The 25926-nt window shown below is 43.6% G+C and overlaps 1 protein-coding gene across 1 annotated transcript in view; it reads right to left on the reverse strand.

Annotated features, from left to right (window-relative positions):
* nrxn1a (neurexin 1a) overlaps positions 1–25926 on the reverse strand; it is a 1764001-nt gene that overhangs the window by 958383 nt on the left and 779692 nt on the right. The window lies entirely within an intron of this gene.

Consider the following 25926-nt stretch of genomic DNA (forward strand, 5'->3'; position numbering starts at 1 on the left):
TAGGAGCATGAAGGACATGAGAACAAGACCAAATATAGCAAACCCAACCAGCTTACAAATATTTGTAGATGAAATACTGGAATAGAAGTATCAGCTGCTGGTTTCTATGGAAGAGATCCTCAGAAAAAGTGGCCTGCTTGACAGGTTTTTGAAAACAAGTGGTATTGACACTGAATGACAACTTCATCACCCCAAAGAATTGTATACAGTTCAAGATAAGTTGAAAGATATGACAAGTACAAACATACAATCATGCTGTCCACTGAGTAATTTTTACTTTTCTTCCTTGGGTATGAAGGATAACAGGAGACTATTTACAATCTGATTTTGATAGAACCAGCCCTAAACTTTCACGTGTGCCACAGTACTGTTGTCACTACTGTCCGCTGTTGTCAGTACTATGACTTGTTTTTCTAGCAATGCTTTGTTGCATGTAAATCTCTGTCTCCACTTTCTCATGGAGATATCACCAGGCCTGCAGCTTTCAGATTCCAATAACTTAATGTTGTTGTTAAAGTAACTTGCATATAATTTGTATGGGGAACTATTTTGAACAGGTATTATCAATATTTAAGTGTCAACACATTGCAAAGATATTGAGGAGGAACAATGCTTTCAGGACTCGCTGAAGATGCAGGGAGCTCACACTGGCAGTTGCCCTTGCATTCCTGCAACATGCTGCTGGAAAGATGTTATTAAATTGGGTAAGGTGCAGACAAGTATGTTGTCATGATTTGAGGGATTGAATTACAGAGAGAGGCTGGACAGGCTAGGATTATATTACCTAGGGGGTGGGAATCTGAGAGTGTACAAGATCATGAGAAGCATACCTAGGGCAAATGCAGTTAGACTTTTTCTAGAGTTGAAATAACAAGAACAGGAGGGCAGAGGTTTAATGTGAGAGTGGAAAAATATAAGAGAAACTTAAGAAGCAACTTTGTTTTAACACAACGGGTGGCATCCATGTGAAATCAGCTGGTGGTTAAGGCAGGTACAATTTAAACTTTTATAAGACAGTGGGGCAGGTATATGAATTGCAAAGGTTTAAAATATTATGCATCAAACCCTGGCAAATGGGACGAGCTTAGTTGGGGCACCTTGGTTGACATTGAACAGCTGGGCTGAAGAGACTGTTTCTGTGTTGTATAAACCTATGTCTATCTATGGTAAGTTGGGAAAGGTGTTGCCTTTTTCTTCATTGGCCACACAGACATTGCTTATCCATGTTTACAATCATATTCATTAAGGTCTTTTCTGCAGGACAATCTAACATCAGGGAGAGAAAATAGTTGCTGAGATTGATGGTGGTTACGACGAGGAGGAAAAGGAAAATGATAAAAATTTCTACCAACCAGAATAAAAATGATTAATATCGATAAGGCAAAAATTGCTGAAGACCAGAAGTTAGTGGATTCTTAAAAGACTTGATAGAATTGATTTTCTTTTATTTTCTTACAATCAATTTGGGGAACTATGTGAGAGTATTATAGAACTAGATGATTCACAGACTCAAGGAAATTACATTCTAACAAGAAACACAGAGGAGATCAACTGCAGGTTTGCAGTTACAACATTTGTATGCTCACAGAAAAAAAAGCAACACAACTTGATAAACATAATGAAGTTAATTATCTGAGACTATATGCTAACTAACATTTGTGACTTTGAGTAAATTGCTTTCAGTTTTTAAAAATTGTAGGAAACCTTTGCTTCAAAAAGAGCATCATATTGATAGCCACGTCCAATAGTGACTTCTTCATGGAAGTACGTGACCGTACTGTGGAATAGTCAGTAGGTATTACAGAAAGATCATACTGGTGTTTGTTCAGTATACCTCAGAACACAATCCACTGCATGTGAACCATACAGTGTTTTCGTGATTGCCCTTAAACTATCCAGTACAAGTCCTATAATTGGAATTGTTCTGTATTTGTCCAGGAAGCAGATTATACCAGACATTTGAGTGTCACTCAAGTCACTCATAGGAGACAGTTTCATGCTCCCCAAGCAGAAGCTCCAGACATGCAGCCAGCAGGAGTGTCTGCTCACAATCAAGTTGCATAAGAGAAGGAGTGCCTTAATGGAACTGAAGTCCTGTACCCTGAGAGCTGACAACTACATCACCCAATACTGATCTTCATATTATACCTTTGAGATTGCAGAAGAAATGAACATCAGATGAAAAAATTTAAATGCCTTGATCACTTATGAATTTCTTGTATTGAAAGAGAATGAACACATTTTAACAGAATGACACTGTAAATAAAGACTCTTATTCAGATTTTCTTTTGTAATTAGTTAATTTGGTCTTGCATACTGAAATAGTGCTAAGAATATCTGATTGCCTTGTATGCTGCAGGATAGATAGCTTTAGAAAGTCATTTATGAGAGTATGTAGGAGGAGGAGTCATGGTTGTGACAGCAATGGTAGAGACTCCACTCAATTGATAATTTGAATTCTGATTGCTCTTGCAGCTGTCTTTCAGAAACTTCAAAAGTGATGGCAGTTCAAGCATTCTTCTGCTTCCAAGGAAGCTCGTGGATTCACTATGTATAGATAACAATATTGTGTGTGCCACAAAGATTTATACCTATGGAAAAAAAAGAGTTTATTACAAAGACCTACTCTCCTATAAAAGCACTGAAAAGTAAATGCTCATGTTTGATCAAATAGGCTTATTGTTTCATAATAAGCACAGATGTTTGAGTTGTTGATCATTTTTAGCCTGTTCTATTTTTAGTTAGGATTAGTTTAATGTTACCTGGATGTCATCTATTCACATTGGAGAATTTAGAAGCAGTAAAGTTAACCAATTACACCTAAGCTTTGTGATATTGCCAAACTGGATGAATGCCCCAAATCTTCTGTTGAAACGATTATTGGAAAATGCTTGCCAAGACAACATTCTGCATGTACTAGTGGTAAACATAATTGAATTTACATGTCAGTTTCACAGCCAAAACTGCCCAACTAACTCATCTTGACTGATACTGATATGGAAATAGGCCCTTCTGTCAAAGCAACTTGTCTCAACCAAGAAGCCTTCCTGAGCTCGTACCAAATGCTTGTATGTTGGCCATATCCCATTAAACACTTCCTATCCTTGTACCTGTCCAAATGTATCTGCCGTTTGCTCCATACATCTGTGTGACAAACCTGCATTTCAGTTGCACTTTAAATCCTTCTCCTCTGACCTGGGAAAAATAGCATGACCATCTCATCTTACCTATGTCCCTCATGATTTAACAAATCTCAGCAAGGTCACCCTTCACCTTCCTTTCATCTCATGAAAACAATCCAGCCTGTGTAGTCTCTCTTTATAACTGAAGCTCGCCAGTCCCAGCAACATACCTGTGAATCTTTTTCTGTCCCCTTTCTAGCTGAGTCACATCCTTCAAATTGACTGTTGACAAGAATAGCACACAATATTTCAAGTTTGGCCTCACCAGTATTGTGTTCAACTGCAACAGTACATTCCATTTCCTGTACTCAGGTTCTAACGCAGTTCCTAACCCATCTGATGAACACAAGCATACTCAACATGAACTCCCTGTGTTGCCACTTTCAGGGAAATATTTCCTCTCCTACTATATCTCTCTGCTCTTCAACACACCCAAGGGCCTTGTCATTCACTATTCTGTATGTGTCCTCCTCTGGGATAACTTCCCAAAATGCAGCACTATGGATTTTTCTGAGTAAAATCCATCTTTCCCAGTTGATCAAGACTCTGTTGTAGCCTTAGACAATCTTCTTCATTGCCCACCACAACACTAATGCTGTTGTCATCCACAAGCTTTCTATTCTTTCCAATTACATTCCAACCCAAATCAATCACATAGGACAAACAATAGGGGACCCAACACCAATCCTTGCAGCACACATTTAGGCATAGGCCTCCAATCTAAAAACAACCCTTTACTATCATCAAGCAGTGGGTAAAGAAGCCTTAAGTCCCACACCACCAGATTCAAGAACTGCTACTTCCCATCAGTTGTGTGGTACTCAAATCAACCAGCAAAACCTTAATCCTACAATTTAGCAACTGTACAACCACTTGCACTAGAAAAGACTTTAGTAAAAATTGTGCATAATTTATGTTTCTTTGTGAATGATGCATATATGATATGATGTGCCTGTGATCCTGCTGCAAGTAAATATTTCATTACACGTGCACATACATGTACTAGTGCATATGACAATAAACTCATTTGATTTTGACCTTGATGGTCTCCTTCCACAAAGCCAAGTTTATAATCAATTAACACACATCAAAGTTGCTGGTGAACGCAGCAGGTCAGGCAGTATCTCTACGAAGAGGTACAGTCGACGTTTCGGGCCGAGACCCTTCGTCAGGACAAACTGAAGGAAGAGCTAGTAAGAGATTTGAAAGTGGGAGGGGGAGGGGGAGGGGGAGATCCAAAATGATAGGAGAAGACAGGAGGGGGAGGGATGGAGCCAAGAGCTGGACAGGTGATTGGCAAAAGGGATATGAGAGGATCATGGGACAGGAGGCCCAGGGAAAAGGAACAGGGGGAGGGGGGGAACCCAGAGGATGGGCAAGGGATATAGTCAGAGGAACAGAGGGAGAAAAAGGAGAGAGAGAGAGAGAGAGAGAGAAAAAGGAGAGAGAGAGAGAGAGAGAGAGAGAGAGAGAGAGAGAGAGAGAGAGAGAGAGAGAGAGAGAGAGAGAGAGAGAGAGAGAGAGAATGTGTGTATATAATTAAATAATGGATGGGGTACGAGGGGGAGGTGGGGCATTAGCGGAAGTTAGAGAAGTCAATGTTCATGCCATCAGGTTGGAGGCTACCCAGACGGAATAGAAGGTGTTGTTCCTCCAACCTGAGTGTGGCTTCATCTTCACAGTAGAGGAGGCCGTGGATAGACATGTCAGAATGGGAATGGGATGTGGAATTAAAATGTGTGGCCACTGGGAGATCCTGCTTTCTCTGGCAGACAGAGCGTAGATGTTCAGCAAAATAATCTCGCAGTCTGCGTCGGGTCTCGTCAATATATAGAAGGCCACATCGGGAGCATCGGACGCAGCATATCACCCCAGCCGACTCACAGGTGAAGTGTCGCCTCACCTGGAAGAACTGTCTGGGGCCCTGATTGGTGGTAAGGGAGGAAGTGTAAGGGCATGTGTAGCACTTGTTCCGCTTACAAGGATAAGTGCCAGGAGGGAGATCAGTGGGGAGGGATGGGGGGGGGGGGGGAAACGAATGGACAAGGGAGTCGCGTAAGGAGCGATCCCTGCGGAAAGCAGAAGGGGGGGAGGGAAAGATGTGCTTAGTGGTGGGATCCCATTGGAGGTGGCGGATGTGACGGAGAATAATATGTTGGACCCGGAGGCTGGTGGGGTGGTAGGTGAGGACCAGGGGAACCCTATTCCTAGTGGGGTGGCGGAAGGATGGAGTGAGAGCAGATGTGCATAAAATGGGGGAGATGCATTTGAGAGCAGAGTTGATGGTGGAGGAAGGGAAGCCCCTTTCTTTAAAAAAGGGGGACATCTCCCTCATCCTGGAATGAAAAGCCTCATCCTGAGAGCAGATGCGGCAGAGACGGACGAATTGTGAGAAGGGGATGGCGTTTTTGCAAGAGACCATGTTAGAACAGGAATATTCCAGATAGCTGTGAGAGTCAGTAGGCTTATAGTAGACATCTGTGGATAAGCTGTCTCCAGAGATAGGGTAGAAGTCAGTACGCCAGACTACAACAGCACCCCCCTTATTGGCGGGTTTAATAGTAAGGTTAGTAAAGTTTAATAGTAAGGTTGCACTGACCTCTACCTTGCCGAGGTACAGCGACAACTGGCGGATACCACCTCTTATTAACCCCTCGATCGTGACCCCACTAAGGAGCACCAGGCCATTGTCTCCCACACCATCACCGACTTTATCCGCTCAGGGGATCTCCCATCCACTGCTACCAACCTTATAGTTCCCACACCCCGCACTTCCCATTTCTACCTCCTGCCCAAGATCCACAAACCTGCCTGTCCTGGCAGACCTATTGTCTCAGCTTGCTCCTGCCCCACCGAACTCGTTTCTGCATACCTTGACATGGTTTTATCCCTCCCTTGTTCAATCCCTTCCTACCTATGTTCGTGACACTTCTCACGCTCTTAAACTTTTCAATGATTTTAAGTTCCCTGGCCCCCACCACTTTATTTTCACCATGGATGTCCAGTCCCTATATACTTCCATCCCCCATCAGGAAGGCTCCTTTTTGGATTCCAGACCTAATCACTTCCCCTCTACCACCACTCTGCTCCGTCTAGCGGAATTAGTCCTTACTCTTAATAATTTCTCCTTTGGCTCCTCCCACTTCCTCCAAACTACAGGTGCAGCTATAGGCACCCGCATGGGTCCTAGCTATGCCTGCCTTTTTGTTGGGTTTGTGGAACAATCTATGTTCCGTGCCTATTCTGGTATCTGTCCCCCGCTTTTCCTTCGCTACATCGATGACTGCATTGGCATTGCTTCCTGCACACATGCTGAGCTCGTTGACTTTATTAACTTTGCCTCCAACTTTCACCCTGCCCTCGCTTACCTGGACCATTTCCGACACCTCCCTCCCCTTTCTAGATCTTTCTGTCTCTATCTCTGGAGACAGCTTATCCACTGATGTCTACTGTAAGCCTACAGACTCTCACAGCTATCTGGACTATTCCTCTTTTCACCCTGTCTCTTGCAAAAATGCCATCCCCTTCTCGCAATTCCTCCGTCTCCGCCACATCTGAACTCAGGATGGGGCTTTTCATTCCAGGACGAGGGAGATGTCCTCCTTTTTTAAAGAAAGGGGCTTCCCTTCCTCCACCAGCAACTTGCTCTCAAACGCATCTCCCCCATTGCACGCACATCTGCTCTCATTCCATCCTCCCGCCACACCACTAGGAATAGGGTTCCCCTGGTGCTCACCTACCACTCCACTAGCCTCCGGGTCCAACATATTATTCTCCGTAACTTCTGCCACCTCCAACGGGATCCCACCACTAAGCACATCTTTCCCTTCCCCCCCTCTCTGCTTTCTGCAGGGATCACTCCCTACGCGACTCCCTTGTCCATTCGTCCCCCCCATCCCTCCCCACTGATCTCCCTTCTGGCACTTATCCTTGTAAGTGGAACAAGTGCTACACATGCCCTTACACTTCCTCCCTTACCACCATTCAGGGCCCCAGACAGTCCTTCCAGGTGAGGCGACGCTTCACCTGTGAGTCGGTTGGGGTGAAATACTGCGTCTGGTGCTCCCGATGTGGCCTTCAATATATTGGCGAGACCCAATGCAGACTGGGAGACCGCTTTGCTGAACACCTATGCTCTGTCCGCCAGAGAAAGCAGGATCTCCCAGTGGCCACACATTTTAATTCAACATCCCATTCCCATTCTGACATGTCTATCCACGGCCTCCTCCAAGGTAAAGATGAAGCCACACTCAGGTTGGAGGAACAACACCTTATATTCCGTCTGGGTAGCCTCCAACCTGATGGCATGAACATTGACTTCCCTAACTTCCGCTAATGCCCCACCTCCCCCTCGTACCCCATCCGTTATTTATTTTTATACAAACATTCTTTCTCCCACTCTCCTTTTTCTCCCTCTGTCCCTCTGATTATACCCCTTGCCCATCCTTTGGATTCTCCCCCCCTTGTCTTTCTCCCTGGGCCTCCTGTCCCATGATCCTCTCATATCCCTTTTGCCAATCACCTGTCCAGCTAACAACAGGAATTCTGCAGATGCTGGAAATTCAAGCAACACACATCAAAGTTGCTGGTGAACGCAGCAGGCCAGGCAGCATCTGTAGGAAGAGGTGCAGTCGACGTTTCAGGCCGAGACCCTTCGTCAGGACTAACTGAAGGAAGAGTGAGTAAGGGATTTGAAAGTTGGAGGAGGAGGGGGAGAGGGAGATCCAAAATGATAGGAGAAGACAGGAGGGGGAGGGATAGAGCCAAGAGCTGGACAGGTGATAGGCAAAAGGGGATACGAGAGGATCATGGGACAGGAGGTCAGGGAAGAAAGACAAGGGGGGGGGACCCAGAGGATGGGCAAGAGGTACATTCAGAGCGACAGAGGGAGAAAAAGGAGAGTGAGAGAAAGAATGTGTGCATAAAAATAAGTAACAGATGGGGTACGAGGGGGAGGTGGGGCCTTAGCGGAAGTTAGAGAAGTCGATGTTCATGCCATCAGGTTGGAGGCTACCCAGACGGAATATAAGGTGTTGTTCCTCCAATCTGAGTGTGGCTTCATCTTTACTGTAGAGGAGGCCGTGGATAGACATGTCAGAATGGGAATGGGATGTGGAATTAAAATGTGTGGCCACTGGGAGATCCTGCTTTCTCTGGTGGACAGAGCGTAGATGTTCAGCAAAGCAGTCTCCCAGTCTGCGTTGGGTCTCGCCAATATATAAAAGGCCACATCGGGAGCACCGGACGCAGTATATCACCCCAGTCGACTCACAGGTGAAGTGTTGCCTCACTTGGAAGGACTGTTTGGGGCTCTGAATGGTGGTAAGGGAGGAAGTGTAAGGGCATGTGTAGCACTTGTTCCGCTTACACGGATAAGTGCCAGGAGGGAGATCAGTGGGGAGGGATGGGAGGGACGAATGGACAAGGGAGTTGCGTAGGGAGCGATCCCTGCGGAATGCAGAGAGAGGGAGGGAGGGAAAGATGTGCTTAGTGGTGGGATCCCGTTGGAGGTGGCGGAAGTTACGGAGAATAATATGTTGGACCCGGAGGCTGGTGGGGTGGTAGGTGAGGACCAGGGGAACCCTATTCCTAGTGGGGTGGCGGGAGGATGGAGTGAGAGCAGATGTACGTGCCACGGCCTCCTCTACTGTAAAGATGAAGCCACACTCAGGTTGGAGGAACAACGCCTTATATTCCGTCTGGGTAGCCTCCAACCTGATGGCATGAACATCGACTTCTCTAACTTCCGCTAAGGCCCCACCTCCCCCTCGTACCCCATCCGTTACTTATTTTTATGCACACATTCTTTCTCTCACTCTCCTTTTTCTCCCTCTGTCCCTCTGAATGTACCTCTTGCCCATCCTCTGGGTCCCCCCCCCTTGTCTTTCTTCCCAGACCTCCTGTCCCATGATCCTCTCGTATCCCCTTTTGCCTATCACCTGTCCAGCTCTTGGCTCCATCCCTCCCCCTCCTGTCTTCTCCTATCATTTTGGATCTCCCCCTCCCCCTCCAATTTTCAGATCCCTTACTCACTCTTCCTTCAGTTAGTCCTGACGAAGGGTCTCTGCCTGAAACGTCGACTGCACCTCTTCCTACAGCTGCTGCCTGTCCTGCTGCGTTCACCAGCAACTTTGATGTGTGTTACCTGTCCAGCTCTTGGCTCCATCCCTCCACTTCCTGTCTTCTCCTATCACTTTGGATCTCCCCCTCCCCCTCCCACTTTCAAATCTCTTACTAACTCTTCCTTCAGTTAGTCCTGACAAAGGGTCTCGGCGGGTAACGTCGACTGTACCTCTTCCTAGAGATCCTGCCTGGCCTGCTGCATTCACCAGCAACTTTGATGTGTGTTGCTTGAATTTCCAGCAACTGCAGAATTCCTGTTGTTTGCATAAAACTCCCTGCTTTGCTTTCTTCTTTTAAAACACTTCCACTTTTCCACAAATTGAGTAATTTGCTTCCTTATGTGACATGACGCCTTTTTTTAAATGCACCTGCAATGCCCCTTTTTATCTTCTTTAGTGCAAAGATAATGCATAAGTGCCAGCTGTCTTTATTTAGAATGTACATGCATGTCAGGATAGTCAATAAATAAATGCAAAATTTAAAAAATCAATTGCCAAAGAGCAGTAAGGTGTTGCAAAAATGTGATTTTTTTTTAGAAATAACAAGCATGCACAGCAACAGTTCAAAGAACGTGGCCACACGGGGGAGGAGGGGGATGGAATGGAATGGTGAGATAATAATCACGAGGGAGATTGGAGGTAAGTGGGAAGTGGAACAATAAGCAGACAAACTAAATTAGAAAGGATATAAACAGGGAGATAAGTGTAGGGTAGAGAACAATAAACAAAGACTTCGGTGTATATTGGGTAGGCAGAGGATGTAACTCACAAAGAAAATATAAGCCTAGTAATAAAACAAGTTGTAGAATGATAGGGTAGACACTTTTAAGCATGGAAAATGACAAAGAAGGAAATATATAGACCAATTTTAATTCCTTTGTTCTATGAAAATTGGGCAGAAAATTAGTTAAAATGAGTGAGTGATTTTATGAATCTGCTCCAGCACAGACTGTGTGACTACAAAGGAAAAATAAAAGGATAAGCTCTACAATGTCTAGATGAAAAATTGATGCATGTCCAAATGGAGAATTAATACTGCCTTCTCATGCAGGACAAGTGTAGGAGTAACACAAAAAAAAATTGACCCTTCCCAACCTTGAGCTTTAGCCCCACTTAATTCTGTATTACTGATCAGGAAACTTCAATAAAATGTGTAAAAAATTGACAGCAAAATATTATATTAAGTAATATTGTCAGATAACACAATCAACTCATAGGAATGATCTCCTAGAGCATGACATGAAATGAATGTTGGCATTAACAATGCAAAACAAACATGATCTTTCTGCTTGTAACAGAACAAAATAATTTACCGATTTTTGAAATTGTTTTCTACCTCAGTTTTTCAACCGAAGCTCCAAAATGTGTTCTTCACAAACACTACACATTTCTGCAACTTTACAAAACAGATGATAAGAAGAGCGTAATGGAAAATGCAACAGCAATTTAGAATGTTTTTCTATATTAAGGGAGCTTTTTAAATGCAAATTATTCATCCTGTTAAACATACCATCTACGTGCAGTGTACTGTGCAGCTTCTCTATTCATGTTATTACCCATTGCTACTTAAGATTTGCCTATACTTATTGCCCTATTTAAGAGCACATTGATATCTTCCTTTCCTTTATCTGCCACCAATAGCTATCCTACGGCTACATACAAAACGCTGTAAGAAATCATCAGGTCAGGCAGCATCCGTGGAAATTAATAGATAGTCCATGCTTCAGACAGAGACCCTTCTTCAGGACTGAAGAGGGAGGGAAAGGAGGATAGCTAGAAGGTGATAGATAAAGCAAGTGTGTACTAAAGGTCAAGAGTCGGAGGAGTGGACCATAGGAGAAAGAGACGGAGGAGGTGTCCCGAAGTAATAGGCAGGTGGGAAGAGGTAACATGTCAGAGCAGGAAATGGGGGGGGGGGGTCATAAGATCTGTTTACTGGAAGGGGAAATCAATATTCATGCCGTTAAGTTGCAGGGTATTCAGATGGAATATGAGGTACCTAATCACCCTGAGGGTGGCCTCAACTTGGTACAAGAGGCGGCCATTGAACGAGAATGGGAATGGGAATTTAAATGTTTGGCCACCAGGAAGTCCCACTTGTGATGAATAGTGCAGAGGTGCTTGATCTAGTAGTCCCCTAATATATGACAGGTCTCACCCATGTAGAGGATGCTGCATTATCAATGCAATAGATGACCCCAGCAAACTTGCAGGTGAAGTGTTGCTTGACCTGGAAGAACTGCTTGGGGCCCTGAATGGAGGTGAGGGAGGAGCTGTATGGGTAAGTATAGCACTAAGGCCACTTGCAGAGATAAGTGTTAGGAAGGAGAGCAGTGGGGAGGGGCAAATGGACAAGGGAATCACAGAGGAAGCGATCCCTGCAGAAAGTAGAAGGAGAGGGGAGGTAAAGATATCTTTAGTGGTAGGATCCCTTGAAAATTGTGGAAGTCATGGAGGGTAAAGTGTTGGATATGGAGGATGATAGGGTGGTAGGTAAGGACAAGAGGAACTCTATTACTATTAAGGCAGCAAGAAGATGGGGTGAGCACGCATGTACAGGAAATGGAGGAGGAGATGAGGGTGAGGGGCATCATCGATGTTGGGGGAAGGGAAACTCTGTTCTTTAAAGAAGGAAGACACTTTTTGATGTCCTAGAATGGAAAGCGAAATCCTGGCAACAGATGCGGCAGAGGCAATAAAACTGAGAAAAGGGCTCGACTCCATCAATTATCCGCACACAGCAGTATGAACTGCTATTTTTTTCAGGGTCCTTAATTGGCATTTTAAGTGCCTAGCTGTCATTATCAATGGATCACTCAAATGATATGGCCAACAGCAGGAATCAGAAGACTAAAGCATAGAATAGCAGGGAAGAATTCACATGACAAAAAAATCAAGAGACATTGGTAATAATTAACACCATAGCTTCCTTCAATACTGTGACTGCAAGACTGATAATGCATTGAAGGATGCAGACACAATGAGAAAATATCTTACAAGTAATCTTGCGTTGTTCAGAAATCAATTATTTGCATTTCAATGATAATTATCATAATAAGTACTTTATTGATCCCATAATTAAATCAAATCCATAGCACATCAGCTCATTGGACATGATTCTCATTCAACCAGCACTAATCCAGGTTCAAGCACACCCAACATTGGTGAGGCTGTCAAAGTATCCACTGGACTATTCCTCTTCTCACCCTGTCTTTTGCAAAAATGCCATCCTCTTCTCGCAATTCCTCCATCTCCGCCGCATCTGCTCTCAGGATGAGGCTTTTCATTCCAGGACGAGGGAGATATCCTCCTTTTTTAAAGAAAGGGGCTTCCCTTCCTCCACTATCAACTCTGCTCTCAAACGCATCTCCCCCATTTCACGCACATCTGCTCTCACTCCATCCTCCCGCCACCCCACTAGGAATAGGGTTCCCCTGGTCCTCACCTACCACCCCACCAGCCTCCGGGTCCAACATATTATTCTCCGTAACTTCCGCCACCTCCAACGGGATCCCACCACTAAGCACATCTTTCCCTCCCCCCCCCCGCTTTCCACAGGGATCGCTCCCTATGCGACTCCCTTGTCCATTCGTTCCCCCCATCCCTCCCCACTGATCTCCCTCCTGGCACTTATCCTTATAAGCGGAACAAGTGCTACGCGTGCCCTTACACTTCCTCCCTTACCACCATTCAGGGCCCCAGACAGTCCTTCCAGGTGAGGAGACCTGTGAGTCGGCTGGAGTGATATACTGCGTCCGGTGCTCCCGATGTGGCCTTCTGTATGTTGGCGAGACCCGACGCAGACTGGGAGACTGCTTTGCTAAACACCTACGCTCTGTCCGCCAGAGAAAGCAGGATCTCCCAGTGGTCACACATTTTAATTCCACATCACATTCCCATTCTGACATGTCTATCCATGGCCTCCTCTACTGTAAAGATGAAGCTACACTCAGGTTGGAGGAACAACACCTTATATTCCATGTGGGTAGCCTCCAACCTGATGGCATGAACATCGACTCACTGGCTTCCGCTAGTGCCCCCCCCCTCAAACCCCACCCATTGTTTATTTTTATGCACACATTCTTTCTCTCTCTCTCTCCTTTTTCTCCCTCTGTCCCTCTGACTATACCCCTTGCCCATCCTCTGGGTTTCCCCCCTCCCCCTTTTCCTTCTCCCTGGGCCTCCTGTCCCATGATCCTCTCATATCCCTTTTGCCAATCAACTGTCCAGCTCTTGGCTCTATCTATCCCTCCCCCTCCTGTCTTCTCCTATCATTTTGGATCTCCCCTCCCCGTCCCACTTTCAAATCTCTTACTAACGCTTCTTTCAGTTAGTCCTGACAAAGGGTCTTGGCCTGAAACGTCGACTGTACCTCTTCCTAGAGATGCTGCCTGGCCTGCTGCGTTCACCAGCAACTTTGATGTGTGTCACTGAGAAATGACACCGGAGCAATGGCAGACAATGAGTATTTTGTGTCAGTCTTCACTGTGGAAGACACTAGCAATCTGCCAGTAATTCAAGAGTGTCGGGGACAGAAGTGAATGTAGTAACTGATACTAAAGGGAAGGTATTGGAAAACATTTTAACTTTGTTTTCTAAGTGTTTATTTTAAGTGTTACTTTTATTGCACATCAAGTGTTTATTCAGATGTTGACCATGCCTTCACTATGCATTAAATGTCTGTTACTGAGTGTGTGGGATTACTATGGTATTTGGGATGTAACCATTGAATGAAACCTGTGTACTTTTAACCCCTCGAGAAAAACGAATGTAGCCAAGTAAGAGAGATAAGAGTAATTGATTTATTAGCTAGATTGAAATTTACAGAGATATGCTAATGCTGTTAACCCAGAAGGGGTGCTATAAAGAATACTGTGTGAAAATATCGACGGGCATTCTGTGGCAGACTTACAGAGCCTAGTCCACTGTCCACTTTGCAAATTAAAGTTTAAAATTTCTTGGAGAATCTTCGGCGCTTTCTTGTCATTTATAAAACCACGACAAAGGAAGCTGAAAGATCTGAAGGCACCGTGTGATAGGTATTGATTGCCCAAGGCCAGGGGGACCCTTTTTTCCAATCTCAGCTCTCTCAAGATGGCATCTGACACTTCTAAAAAGTAAAGAGTTGCTTTTGAGTAAGCTAAACTTTCAAGTAATATTCTTTGTTTGCTTTCCTGTCAAAAATGGGGAGCCAGTCTTCCAGTTCTTAATGTAAATGACAAGCAAAACTCAGTCTGAAATTGAAAGGAAAGCTTTGCAAACAAACAATACTGTACATAGAACACAGACTTGCTGGCCTATAGCATGAAGCTGGTTATTCAAGAGTTGCAGTGTAAGACACAGAAACATAGAAAATCTACAGCACAATACAGACCGAACATGTCCATAACTTAAAATTACCTGTAGTTACCCATAGCCCTCTATTTTTCTAAACTCCATGTACCTGTCCAGGAGTCTCTTAAAAGACCCTATCGTATCCGCCTCCACCACCGTCACCGGCAGCCCATTCCACGCACTCACCACTCTCTGCATAAAAAACTTACCCCTGACATCTCCTCTGTACCTACATCCAAGCACCTTAAAACTGAGCCCTCTCATGCTAGCCATTTCAGCCATGGTGAAAAGCCTCTGACTATCTACACAATCAATGCTTCTCATCATCTTATACACCTCTATCAGGTCACCTCTCATCCTCCCTCACTCCAAGGAGAAAAGGCTGAGTTCACTCAACCTATTCTCATAAGGCAAGCTCCCCAATCCAGGCAACATCCTTGTAAATCTCCTCTGCACCCTTTCTATGGTTTCCACATCCTTCCTAAAGTGAGGTGATCAGAACTGAGCACAGCACTCCAAGTGGTGTCTGACTAGGGTCCTATATAGCTGCAACATTACCTCTCTGTCTCCTAAACACAATCCCACGATTGATGAAGGCCAATACACCATACGCTTTCTTAACCACAGAGTGAACATTCACAGCAGCTTTGAGTGTCCTATGGACTTGGACCCCAAGATCCCTCTGATCCTCCACACTGCCAAGAGTCTCACCATCAATATTATATTCTGGCATCATATTTGACCTACCAAAGTGAACCACCTCACACTTACCTGGGTTGAACTCCATCTGCCACTTCTCAGCCCAGTTTTGCATCCTATCAATGTCCCACTGTAACCTCAGACAGCCCTCCACACTATCCACAACACCCCCAACCTTTGTGTCATTAACAAATTTACTAACCACTCATCCAGGTCATTTATAAAAATCACAAAGAGTAGGGGTCCCAGAACAGATCCCTGAGGCACACCAATGCTGACCGACCTCCATGCAGAATATGACCCATCTACACTCTTTGCCTTCTGTGGGTAAGCCAGATATGGATCCACAAAGCAATGTCCCCTTGAATCCCATGCCTCCTTATTTGTCATTAAGCCTTACATGGAGTACCTTGTTAAATGCCTTGCTGAAATCCATCTACAGTGCATCTACTGCTCAACCTTCATCAATGTGTTTAGTCACATCCTCAAAAAATTTAATCAAGCTCATAAAGCATGACCTGCTTTTCACAAAGCCATGCCTACTATTGCTGAGCATATGATGCCTCTCCAAGTGTTCATAAATCCTGCCTCTCAGGATTCCCTCCATAACTTACCAACCACTGAAGTAAGACTCACTGGTCTATAATTTCTTGGGTATCTCTACTCCCTTTCTTGAATAATGGAACAACATCTGCAACCCTTTAATCCTCCGGAACCTCTTCTGTCCTCATTGATGATGCAAAGATCATCGTCAGAGGCTCAGCAATCTTCTCCCTCACCTCCCACAGTAGGATGGGGTACATCTCGTCCGGTTCTGGTGACTTATCCAACTTGATGCTTTCCAAAAGCTCCACCACATCTTCTTTCTTAATATCTACATGTTCAAGCTTTTCAGTCTGCTATAAGTCATCCCTACAATCACCAAGATCCTTTGCCGTAGTGAATACTGAAGCAAAGTATTCATAATTACCTCTGCTATCTCCTGTAGTTCCATTCACACTTTTCCACTGTCACACTTAATTGATCCTATTCTCTCACATCTTATCCGCTTGCTCTTCACATACTTGTACAATGCCTCGGGGTTGTCCTTAATCCTGTCTGCCAAGGCCTTCTCATGGCCCCTTCTGGCTCTCCTAATTTCTTTCTTAAATTCCTTCCTGCTAGCCTTATAATCTGCTAGATCTCTATCATTACCTAGTTTTTTGAACCTTTCGTAAGCTTTTCTTGTCTTCTTGACTAGATTTATAACAGCCTTTGTACACCACAGTTCCTGTACCCTACCATCCTTTCCCTGTCTCACTGTAATATACCTATGCAGAACTCCACGCAAATATCCCCTGAACATTTACACAAAATACTCTGCAGATGCTGGGGTCAAAGCAACACTCCACACACTGGAGGAACTCAGCAGGTAGGGCAGCATCCATAGAAATGATCAGTCAATGTCCTGGGCCAGAACCCGTCGTCAGGACTGAAGAGGGAGGGGGCAGAGGCCCTATAAAGAAAATGGGGGGAGGGTGGGAAGGAGAAGGCTGGTAGGTGCCAGGTGAAAAACCAGTAGGGAGAAAGATAAAGGGGTGGGGGAGGGGAAGCAGGGAGGGGATAGGCAGGAAAGATGAAGAAGGAATAGGGGAAAGCACAATGGATAGTAGAAGGAGGCAGAACCATGAAGGAGGTGATGGGCAGCTGGGGGAGGGGGCAGAGTGAAACTGGGATGGGGGAAGGGGGGGGGAGGGGACTGGTAGGCACCTACAAGCCTTCTCCTTCCCACTTTCCCCCAACCTTCTTTATAGGGCCTCTGCCCCCTCCCTCTTCAGTCCTGACAAAGGGTTCCAGCCTAAAACGTTGACTGATCATTTCCACTGATGCTGCCCGACCTGCTGAGTTCCTCCCCTGAACATTTGCCACATCTCTTCTGTTCATTTCCCTGAGAACATTTGTTCCTAATTTATGCTTCCAAATTTCTGCCTGATAGCCTCATATTTCCCCTTACTCCAATTAAATGATTTCCTAACTTTTCTGTTCCTATCCCTCTCCAATGCTGTAGTAAAAGAGACAGAATTATGATCACTATCTCCAGAATGCTCATCCACTGAGAGATCTGACACCTGACCAGGTTCATTTTCCAATAACAGATCAAGTACAGCCTCTCCTCTTGTAGGCTTATCTACACAGTGTCAAGAATCCTTCTTGAACACACCTAACAAACTCCACCACATGTAAACCCCTCGCTCAAGGGACATGCCAATTGGTATTTGGGAAATTAAAATCTCCCACCACAACAACCATGTTATTATTACACTTCTCCTGAATCTGTCTCCCTATCTGCTCCTTGATGTCCCTGTTACTATTGGGTGGTCAATAAAATACACCCTGTAGAGATTTTGACCTCTTCTTGTTCCTAACTTCCACCCACAGAAACCCTGTAGACAACCCATCCATGTCTTCCTCCTTTTCTGCAACCGTGACATTATCTCTAATCAACAATACCATGCCCCCACCTCTTTTGCCTCCCTCCCTGTCCTTTCTGAAACATCTAAAGATTGGCACTCGAAGTTACCATTCCTGCCCCTGAGCAATCCAAATCTCTGTAATGGCCACAACATCACAGCCCCAAGTACTGATCTACACTCTAAGCTCCTCCACTTTGTTCATAATACTCCTTGCATTAAAATAGACACATCTCAAACCATCGGTCTGTGCTTGTCCCTTCTCTATCACCTGCCTATCCTCCCTTTCGCACGCTTTCTCTATTTGTGAGCCAATCGCCTCTTCCTCCGTCTCTTTAGTTTGGTTCCCACTCCCCAGAAATCCTAGTTTAAACTCTCCCCAATAGCCTTAGCCAACTTCCCTTCCAGGATATTGGTCCCCCTGGGATTCAAGTGCAACCTGTCTCTTTTGTACAGGCCATTCCTGCCCCAAAAGATGTCCCAATGATCCAGAAATCTGAATCCCTGCCCCCTGCTCCAATCCCTTATCCAAGCATTTATCCTCCACCTCACTCTATTCCTATACTCACTGTCACGTGTCACAGGCAGTAATCCTGAAATGACTACCTTTGTGGTCCTGCTTCTCAACTTCCTTCCTAACTCCCTGTAATCTGTTTTCAGGGCCTCCTCCCTTTTCCTGCTTATGTCATTGTATCAATATGTACCATAACCCCTGGCTGTTCTCCTTCCTACTTCAGGATATCATGGATACCATCAGAGATATCCCGGACCTGGCACCTGGGAAGCATACTTCCATCCATGCTTCTTTCCTGTGTCCACAGAATCACCTGTCTGACGCCCCTCACTATAGAGTTCCCTAGTACTGCTGCCATCCTCTTCCTTTCCCTACCCTTCTGAGCCACAGGGCCAGACTCTGTGCTAGAGGCGCAGCCACTGTTGCTTCTCCCAGGTCAGCCTTCCCCCCAACAGTACTCAAACAGGAGTGCTTATTGAGCCACAGGGGTGCTCTGTAGCCTCTGACTCCTGCCCTTCCCTCTTCAGACTGTTACCCACTTATCTGTCTCCCCAGGCCCCGGTGTGACTACCTGCCTATAGTTACTCTCTATCACCTCCTCACTCTTCCTAACCAGATGAAGGTCATCGAGGTGCATCTCCAGGTCCCTAAAGTGGTCCCTAAGGAGCTGCAGCTCAATGCACCTAGCTCAGATGTGGCCGTCCAGGAGGCTGGGAGTCTCCCTGACTTCCCACATCTGACATCAGCACAGAACACCGGCCTTACACACATATTTCCCGTCTGTAATCTACACAGATAACCTATTTCGCCTCGACCCGTTATCGCTAAAGCCCTGTTGAGCCAAAGCCTTCCTACTCTGTCTCATATTCTATAAAGCTGTTCCTTTAAAACTCTCCTTGCTGGTCTCACTGGCTGACATCCATGCACTTGCGCAGTTGTGCCCCAGTCAAACCGCTAAAGAAATAACCATCTCCTTTTAAACTCTTCTTGCTGTTCTCACTGGCTGACGTCCACACGCTTGCATAGTCGTGCCCCAATCAAACTGCTGAAGAAATATCTTATGTTAATTGGGCTTGTATCAAACCAGACAACACTGACTAAGTTATTTAATTTTATTAAGCTTACAGACATAATTGATCCTATCACTTAGCACTTCGAATGGCAGATCTATTAATAGTTGGAAGCTTTGTGTATGCAAGAGAGGCAGATTCCCAGCAATAATTGTGGGTATCTGGGAACTCTGTTACCGAGGCTTTTAGACCACCTGTGTGAAAATGTATGTGAAAAATATTATATCTGTGTGAAGTCACCTAAGTGGCAATAAAAAATCAGTGTAAATGTAAAAGAGCAGTCAGGCTGTTCAGTGTTTAGGAATGGTTGAGGAACAACAGAATGAAAGAATGTCAGGGTGAACTAGAATCCATTTCTCTGCTTTTGATTTGTCTGCAAATCAATGTCCATTGCTCTTTGTCATCTGTATCATTGATTGTGGCATCACAGGTAAATAGGGTCATAAAGATACTTTCATACAGTACAGTTACTTTCATAAATCCAAAGTATTGAGTACAGGAGATCAGATGTTGTTTTGAAGTTGTATAAGACATTGGTGATGCATACCGCTCAAAATTTTGTATAACTCCATCAAATCTCTTCTCAAATTTCGACGTTCCAAGGAATAAAGTCCTAAACTACTCAATCTTTCCATGTATCTCAGGTCATCCAGTTCTGGCAACATCCTTGTAAATCTTCTCTGTACTTTTTCGACCTTATTTACACCTTTCTTGTAGATAGGTCATCAAAACTGCACATAATGCTCTAAATTAGGCCTCACCAATGTCTAGTCACAGGCCTTTAGTCACAGAGGCAACTGTCTACTACCACACTCTGGCTTCTCCCACAAAGCCAATATCTAACCAAATTACCTACCTCATCTTGAATGTTGAGCAACTGAACCTTCTTGACTATCCTCCCATGCAAGACCTTGACAATACCATGTAGACAGTATCTACTACCCTGCCTTCATCAATTTTCTGGGAAATTTCCTCAAAAAACTCTACAAGGGTGGTTAGACATGACCTCCCATACACAAAGCAATGCTAACTATCCTCAATTGGTATTGAAATAGTCATATATTCAGTCCTTTAGAATACCTTCCAATAACTCAGCACGGACTAGAAGGGCGAGATGGCCCATTTCCATGCTGTAATTGTTATATGGTAACTTTCCTACTGCTGATGTCAGGCTCACCTGCCTATAATTTCCTGATTTATTTTTAGAGCCTTTCTTCAACAGCGGATAACATTGGCTATCCTCCAATCCTCCACATTGACATGAAGGTATCTTTTTCTGTTGATCAGTATTTTAAAAAAGCCAAATTAAATCCACTGTGAATCAATGTTGTAAAACAATAGAAAACTTCCAAGGAGGAGGGAACACTTTTGTATAGACACTGTAACCTCATCTTTGGTAGCTGTGGGTAAAGAACCAGAAATGTGGAGGAAGGATAATATTTTTCCCTTGTTTTAATTGGGTCAGTAGTGGTAAGTCTGGAAACTACATATTAGTGGTGTGTAGCTGTTGGAATAGTTTCTAAGTATCAGGTTTTATTTTCATTTGGAAATGAATGGGCTAATGACAATACAGCATTGTTTAGTGCTGGTGAGATTCTGTTTCTCAAACTTGTGGAGCTGTTATTTTATTTCGAGATAGAGCGCAAAACACATCTTTCTGACCCTTTGAGTTCCACCACCCAGCACCCCACCAATTTAACCCGAGACTATTCATGCCCTAGCCAAATTTACAATTTAACAAGTATATCTTTGGACGGTGGAGGATGCCAGAACATCCAGAGGAAACCAATGTGCACAAGAGAAGGAATGTACAAACATGCCTACAGTGTACGCTGAAATTGAACTTCAAACTCCAAACGAAATGTAGTAACGTCGCACTAGACACTACACCACCTTGGTGCCAGCTGGGAGCAAAACCACATTGTCGCATATGTCACTTGGTTTCCCCTTGTAGGAGGTGGTAGCATTCAAGTCATGCCACAGCTGTCAAGCATCCTTCAGTGATTCAAGTTAGGTCCAGAATTTCCACTTTGCTCGTGAGATGGCTTTCCTGAGGTTGTACCTGGACCTCTTTACATTTTACTTGGTCACCAGACTTGAGCACCACTGCTCTGGCCCTTGGCAGATGGTTCATTCAGGGCTTCTAGTTGGGGAAGACTCTGAATGGCTTTGAGGAAACACACTCATCAACGTGGCATATTTATTCGGATCCTCAGCTGAGTCCTTGAATATGGCCTAGTGACTTGAAACAATCCCACAGCTGCTCTTCTGCAACCACCTCTTTCGTGTCCTTACCTCTGGAGCCTTGCTTTTTAGCCTCTACCTAACGCAGGTAGAAGGAGGAAAGCCAGTGATCACATTTCCTCAAATGCAGTCTAGTGATCAAATGTTTGGCATTCCTAATCATAGCAAAACAGTGGTTGAGTGTGTCAGGACCCTTGTGCTGCAGGTGATATGTTGATGATAATTATGCCAAGATACTCTCAAACAAGCCTGACTGAAGTTTCCAAAAATGATTTGAAAAGCAACAGGGTAGGCTGTTTCTGGTTTGATAATTGCAGCACTCAGTGCTTGCTTAACATGTGCCTTCAGCAGTATGTAAATTGCAGTCAGGATCACAGAGGAGGACCGTCTTGGTAAGTAGAATGGATGGCACTTAATCATTCGATGTTCCAGGTCAGGGGAACAGGAATGCGATAGACAAGACAGCTATGTTCGAGTACCACAAAGAGTTTATCAGAAGAAATCAGCCCCCATCTCGTCTTCCCCAAATGTTTTGCAGATCCATCCATCGGTACATTGAAGATTCCTTGAGCTGGATCACCGTATCTACTGTGTCTTGACTGCACCATGTCTCAATGAAACATACAGCACAGCAGTCCCTCATTTCTCTTTGATAAAGCAATCTTGCCTTTAAGTCCTCTATATAGTTCTACAGAAACTCTACATATGCTAACAAGATACTGGGTTGAGGAAATTTTATACCCCACTGTTTTAGTCTGGCTTGGAGTCCTCTTGTCCTCCCTCTCTTCCAGTCATGGAGATCTACCTCATGCACTTAAAGATGCCATACTTGTATTTCTGAGAGTTAAGATCACTGAGTCCTTTAGAAGGTCATGAAATTGTTTTGATAGTTCATAAGTAAATTACTTAAAGGGAAATTCCAGGCTGCAGATTGCAGTGATAATAGTTCAGAAGAATTAGATTTTGAAGTTTTGTATGCTGCCTACAAAATATTGCAATGTGTCATCAGCGCCATTTTGAAAATGTCACTATCAATGATTTGACTAAAACTGAACCAGGTATATTTACACTGCGGCTACAAAATTAGATCAGAATCTTGATATTTTTAGGAGACTGACACTGAAAGACATTTTGAAAAGTGTTAAGACATGAGTGATGGAATGCTTTCCACTTGGCTGAATAAGTGCAGATCCAAAAGCACTCAAGATGCCAGGTGCCATCCAGAATTTGACTGTCACTCCATCCACCTCCAAAAAATCCTCTCCTAACATCAGGTCATTATGTTTACCATCAACAAAGCATTGCAGCAAATCTCCACAGCTTCTTAACAGCACTTACTAACCACTTGCAAAAGACAATGGTAGCTTGCATATGAAAGCAGTATGCCCACCTTTATATGTTTGACAAAGGCTGGCAAATAATTCAAATTAATGCTGAAGCATTATTATTTGGTTACTATTAACATTCCTAACCTTTAAATGGAAATTTGCTTCTATCATTTGTTCTGCAGCCCATGACACCACGATAAAAATGCAATTGTTCAGATGAGATTACGGAAGAAATCTAGGGGTATCCAATTCATACTAATAACAGCAACTTTTTGTTAAAAAAATAGTAAACCTGAGAAAATATTTTAAAAATAAACTTGATGAGGACAAGCGAGTAATCAGGGTAAAACCTTGTAAGTATTAATTGATATTTAGAAGCCATGTTTAAAAATCTATTCTCATTGTATTTGTTGCTTTCAGAAAAATATAATTTGGGTTTGCATAAATCAGGAGTGACAAATAGTGATTGTTATGAAATACAGGGACAAGGAAATCAATGTTTAATTTAACAGTGATACAGTGTGCATGTCATTTGCGGAATGTTTTGTGCTTTATAGATTGCAAAATAGTTTTTGCAAACAATTACTTTGCAAAAATAAACCTGTTATTTGTCATGATGTAGTTCTGCAGGGGAAAAAACATGTGATTCTAATAAGTTTCACACATCTTCCCCTGCCTTTGAAATCATAATATACATGCAACACTTAAATTTGAATATTATCTATTTTTTGATATTATCAAACCAACTAAATCTTGTTTTCTCCATCAGGTAATAACAGAATAAAAATAATATTGAAGTATGGTTTCTGCTTTGGGCATAATCAGGAAATTGTATCTAATGTATTCAAAAGCGGGCTGATTACATTACTACTCTGATAAAATTAATTCAAAAGAAACAGTTTAAAATCTCCCTTGAACTAACTTAGGCAGAATAACAGAATGCAATCGTTTATTTATTTTCAGATAAATGTATTTCTTGCTGCAATTAAAAGAGATAAACCTAGTGCAGTCATATGATTTATCTGAAAACAGATTTATCAACAGAATAAAGTATTTTAGTGAAGGTTTCTGGTTCCCCAGCTGTCAGTTACAAGATCCAGAATAACCAAAATACTTAATGCGAGTATTGAAACACTGATGCTATCCCTTTGATAAAAGCTGCTTTCAGTCTGCTAGTTTATTTTCTCCGAAAACAGGAGGATTTTCTTTTGATTTCTGTGCTGCACTTTTGTTCTTAGGACCTGGTCTTTTTTTTAAATCTCTTTATCAGTTTCTCCACCATGAGAGACTCCATGTGATATCAGACCAAATTGGATCTATTCTTATTGAGATCAATGGGCCAGAGCATTCTGTGGTCAGCAGGAAGAAAACTGCTGGTCGATGAAGATCAGCTTGTTCCTAACCTGTTTTTCCTTCACATCGCAATGTTTAGGTCAGAAATCAGCTACAGCATAGGTCGTAGATCACTTACACATATGACAGACCCAGGAGTAGAAGTCCAACACACTGATATAAGGAACTAGTTCACAGAGCCATAGAGTTCACCATGTCCATGCCAACCAGTAAGAGTCCATCTTTTGTCATTCCATTTACCTGAACTTGACCTTAGCCAGTTGTGCACTAATGTTTTATGGGTTCTTCTAGATATTTCTGAAAGTACTTGCCCCCTCTACCCAGCCAGACAGTACATTCCAGATTCCATCACCTGCTGGATGAAAACATTCTTCCTCGGGTCCCCTCTGGTTCTTTTACCTTTAGCCATAAACCTATTTTTAGATACATCTGCAATGGGAAAAGTTTCCTGTATCTACCCTACCTATGTCTCTCATAATTTTCTGTAATCTATCAATCTCCTCTCAGTCATTTCTACTTCAAGAAAGACAAACTCCGAGTTTATTCAATTTTTCCTCATAACTCAAACATTCCACAACAGGCAGCATTCTGTCAAATGTCCTCTCCACCCTCTCTGATGCAATCACATCTTTCCTAAAATGCAGGATCCAAAGCTGCACAAGATATTCCATCTGTGATCTAATCAATGCTCTATAAAGAAGCATCATATTCTCCTTGCTCTAATATTCTATGCACAGATTAAGGTGAGAAATCCACCAGCATTCTTCATCATCTTATCTATCTGTGCTACCACATTCAGGTATCTTTGAACTTGTACAAGATCTAGTATAGGCTCCAGTCCCTTAGCTTTACGTTATCCACAGTTGACATTTGTTGCAAAACCACTTTCATTTGAACAAAAGAGACGTTTAAAAGGCATTTGGCAACAAGTTGTGTAACAGTCGGCATGGCAATCCAGGCACATGACTTCAGAATCTGCCAGCTCAGAACTAGTCACTGCTATGGAACCATAAGAACATTAAGAAATAAGAGCAGGGGTAGGCCATCTGGCCCATTGAGCCTGCTCTGCCAGTCAATAAGATCATGGCTGATCTGGCCATGTACTTATCCCATTACCCTTAATTCCCCTACTATGCAAAAATCTATCCAACCTTGTCTTAAATATATTTACAGAGGTAGTCTCCACTGCTTCATAGGGCAGAAAATTCCATAGATTCACCACCCTCTGGAAAAAGTAGTTCCTCCTCAACTCCGTCCTAAATCTACTCCCCCAAATCTTGAGGCTATGTCCCCTTGTTCTAGTCTCACATATCAGTGGAAACAACTTCCCTGCCTCTATCTTATCTATCCCTTTCATAATTTTATATGCTTCTATAAGATCTCCTCTCATTCTTCTGAATTCCAGCTAGTACAGTCCCAGGCGACTCAATCTCTCCTCATAGACTAACCCTCTCATCTCTGAAATCAACCTGGTGAACCTCCTCTGCACCACCTCCCAAGCCAGTATATCCTTCCTCAAGTAATGAGACCAGAATGGCACACAGTACTCCTGTACATTTGCAGCATAGCCTCCCTGCGCTTAAATTAATTCCCTCTAGCAATGAAGACCAACATCCCATTTGCCTTCTCG

The sequence above is a fragment of the Mobula birostris genome, chromosome 8 (genome assembly GCF_030028105.1).
Source record: "Mobula birostris isolate sMobBir1 chromosome 8, sMobBir1.hap1, whole genome shotgun sequence".
In the NCBI taxonomy this organism is placed as follows: domain Eukaryota; kingdom Metazoa; phylum Chordata; class Chondrichthyes; order Myliobatiformes; family Myliobatidae; genus Mobula; species Mobula birostris.